At 48.0% G+C, this 4,056-nt stretch overlaps 1 long non-coding RNA gene across 2 annotated transcripts; it reads right to left on the reverse strand.

Moving 5' to 3' along the window:
- Positions 1-487: 487 nt before the first annotated feature.
- On the reverse strand, positions 488-3,818 carry LOC120656418. Of its 2 annotated transcripts, XR_005667903.1 has the most exons (5): positions 2,597-3,818; positions 2,302-2,478; positions 1,960-2,147; positions 1,807-1,871; positions 488-904 (listed from the first exon to the last, which is right to left on the reverse strand). It is a non-coding gene; the product is annotated as an uncharacterized LOC120656418 (long non-coding RNA). The 2 variants fall into 2 exon arrangements; XR_005667902.1 differs by having other exon boundaries at positions 2,302-3,818.
- Between the last annotated feature and the right edge of the window lie 238 nt (positions 3,819-4,056).

Here is a 4,056-nt window from a genome sequence, read left to right on the forward strand (position 1 = left end):
ATGGAGAATTAGATACCTATTCGTAATGTGCTATACCAATGGAATCCATTCGGAAAAGGAAAAGGAAACCATACGGAACCTGGAAATGGCAGTATGGCAGTATGGCATGGAAGGTTCAAAATACTAGCTAGTGCGTATATTGTGTTTTGTATGTATCCATATTTTCCTATTTATAAGACCATAGTAGCTGCCATTTGGTAATAATCCTAAGTACATACTCCCTCCGTAAAAAAAACAAGTCATTCTGTGATTCAAAATTTGTCTCAAAAAACAAGTCACTTTACCCTATTTAGAAAGTGCATGTGCATGTAAGAATCAATTACTACTAAATATGGGTAACAAATAGGGGTAAAGAAGGTCATTTTACCTTCTTGTTAATCTGTCCTAAAATTTCTAGAATGACTTGTATTTTGTGACGGATGGAGTAATTTGCATCATGATTTGTATGCAGCTTTTTCCAGTAACCTAATAGACAATATCAGACCGATACGAGCAAAAAACATGCCTAAGAGATGAAACACATACTTTGTGCACAGACACAGCTGTTAACTGTCAAGAGCGTTTACAGATGAAGAACTCCGAAGATGAGTAGGGCAGATCTCATTGAAGAGATAAGTACGAGACGTCATGAATGCAACAGTGTGTCTCTACACACTTGTCCAGCAACCTAGCCCCTAGCCCCCTACCGTTCTCTGGAAGGCTGGAGCTACAAATGTGAATGCACGTGTAAAAGTGAAGAGCAAAAGGTCTGGAGTGTATCAGCTATATATGAGCCTATATGACTTCAAACTTGATGAATAGGTTACAATCTGCTGAGTCCACATCATCTGGCGAATCATCAAATCGAGGGGCATCCTCATCAGCATACTGGTACCATGTCGATTAAGTAACATCAGTGTGGAGCCTGTGAGGAAACCCCATAAGGTGAATAGAATGTACGATGTGTTGCTTACTTTTCAAAGTCAAAAACATGGCCGAAAATTGCACCAGTTCAATTTCTTCTTCATATACAATAAACATGATCAGCCTACCCCAACTTGCTTGGGGAAAAAAGACTATGTTGTTGTTGTTTGTTGTATACAATAAACATGATCCAGTTTCCAGCACCATATACTCTACCTGTTGGATCGGAATCAAACTCTTCTGAACTATTGTCACATTAGAGGACCGGCAAATTAACGAGCATCGTGTCAAACTGGATACTTACTAGTAACCTAGATACAGTTGGTTGGCAGCAGATAGCTAGTAATCAAAAGTTAACTCATGGAGCATTATTTTCTCTATGAACGCACACAATAAGTGGTACAACTAGATTGGGACATTGGGTTAATGATAAAGGTTGGCAATACCAAACTGCCAACCGAAGATGCTTATGTGAGAGAGTAAAATAAATGCAATAGAAATGTTTGAAAGTGCAATGCTCCAATTTAGCATTTTCCTAACGTATAGGTTAAATTTCACCAAAAACAGAGTGGGTGATTACTAGAGCGTCCATCTGACTGTGAGTTGGGATGCTGGAAAGATAAAACTACACTGCACTTCTAGCGATGTTAGTACATTAACCTCTCTGCTAGTGATAGAAAAGAAACTACCTAGTGGTGAGCCCCTGGAAAGATAAAACCCCAGGTAAAGAAAAAACAATAAGTGCCAAATGGTGCAAATCTTCCACTACTTCCACGGTTGTACCATGAAAATAGTCCAGATCACATTCATATACGGCACAGCATGGCCCCATGGACAGGTCTCATAGGGGGGAACATCGTCCAAATTAAACACACCAAATGATGAAAAATGGCATACACATACCAAGGTCAAGGTGGCAGCTGCTTGATATTTCAGCTGTATGCACTGCACTCAACCGCACCAAGCACCTGCGCAAAGCACTCATAAAAAATAAATGCAACCATCAGTCCAATGCCAGGATCATTGCAACCTCAGGTCAAAGGAACTTGCCCATACCTCCAGCGTGCTGCAAGCGCATCACGATGACAGCATAACTGGCCACTGGCACTATATCACATAGTCCGGGTCCGCAGAGACAGACTTGACTTACCTCATGTATACTACAGCTCATGATCTAACTGATGATAGATAGTAAGATAAGCAAACTCACAAGCTCCCAGCAGAGGTTGCAAATCCATCCATTACTGCACGGTAGATTTGGAATAGTTAATAAGCCAAACAAAATTAGCGATAAAAGTGTGATGATTAGCAACTACATCTATAATCACGAGGGTACATACAGTCCAAGCTGTAAATAAAACCATGACACATCAAGCATCCCCTATCTCAGACTCTCACCTGTACTGGCGTTGCTCATACATACAGCCCAAGAAGAGTGGCGGCCTTTCTTCCTGCTTGGCTTCGCATGATGATCAGATAAAGAGAGCCACCCTCGGATCCTCACCGAGTATATATGTATATGCCTCTTCCCGAAATTGCAGACAATGATAATTTTGGCAAATTAATGCTGAGAGCCTGATGTACATGTTGTGCATGACATCAAGAATAACAAACCTACAGAATGATATGAACTGTACGCACCACAACAAATTAAAACGAAAATACCAAATTATAACAGTGCATAATTAAGTACCTGTTTCAGCTGTGGCAGTGCGACCCCCAACAGAATTGTTCCTAAATCATCATATAAATTGGCTCAATTAAAGAAATAAATGCGGAGAAGGGGTAACCAATCATGGCTCGAAGTCTCTTCGCAATCCAACAGGTCCCTTAGCTTATTAATTTTTATCTCAAAATTGTACTACTAGAGTCCGACCCTTTTCAGACTCGGCCCTTAGAATATTTTGGCAAAATTTTAATTAAGACCTTTTACCACCCCTAGCACAGCACAGCACGGGACATGCAATCCCTGTGTAAAACTGTAAATCAAAGTCAGCAACTGTGTGGTATAGTAGTCCAGATGCCTGAAATACAAAAAGAGAGAGAGAGATTGAGAAGGGATCTGACCTCCTCTCTACCTTCCCACGCCGAAGGAAGATCCCAGAATCGAAGAAACTCCAGAACCCCATGAAAACCAAATCAGACTATTATTGGGAACTTAAGCAAGGGATCGATATACTACACGCAAAGCTAAGAATCGTGATTGGTGTGCGGCATACAATGACAATTCACGACGCAGCGGTGGCAATTCTGCGGCATACAATGACACACGGGCAAGGAGATGGAGAGATCACCGGGGGGGCGTGCGCCGGCGTGTGCTAGCTTGCAGCCGCGCCGGTGCGGTGATCGCGACGGCCGCGCGAGCGTTTCTGCGGAGAGGCGCCACGGCTAGCACCGATCGGCAGGGCGGCCGGCCGGGGGAGAGGGGAGGATGACAGATAGAGCAGTGAGCACGCGGCCGCGACGGCACATCCGCCGGTGCCGTTCCGCCCGGCCGTGTGCTCACTCTCTTCTGTCACCGCCCGCGCGCGCCGCCCGCCGATCGGTAGCCGGCCGCGCCTGCAGCACCCCGCCGCCGCCGCAATCACCGCACGCGTCTCGCGAGCTAGCAGCAGCTCGCGCGCGCAGGCCATCATCAGCTCAGGAGGAGGCGCGCGCGGGCCGGGGCGCCATGGCGAGATGGGCGGGCGTCGCGGGGAGCAAGGGATCGGGGCGCCGGCCGGGGCGGCTATATAGGCGGCAGCGGGGCGGGCGGCTGAGCCGGAACATTCCGTGCCGGGCTGGCAACTTGGCTAGGGCTACGGTGTGCAATGATGCGGTACGGCGCCGCTGCGCTGTGCCAGATCGAGGGGGAGGCGCTCGATCGCCGGCCCGCCGGCCATCCCATCCACCGGACGGGCGCAGGCGCGCGCGTGGCCCCGGCCCGGCCCATAGCTAGCTAGAATTTTCGGCTCTTTCTAAAATCGGGCATGCGTCGGTCGGCCTCCTCCCCGTCCTCTCCCGCAAGCGAGATAGGCCGGCCGCACTAAAGCCGCGCGGCGCCGCGCCGGTACGGAGCAAGTGGCAGTGGCCCCCTCGCGCCCGGCGCGACACGAGGCGAGCCCGGGCGCCCCGTCCCTCTCATCACGCGCGACTCCCAGCCAGAAATCTGGC

The sequence above is a fragment of the Panicum virgatum genome, chromosome 1N, assembly GCF_016808335.1.
Source record: "Panicum virgatum strain AP13 chromosome 1N, P.virgatum_v5, whole genome shotgun sequence".
Lineage (NCBI taxonomy): Eukaryota > Viridiplantae > Streptophyta > Magnoliopsida > Poales > Poaceae > Panicum > Panicum virgatum.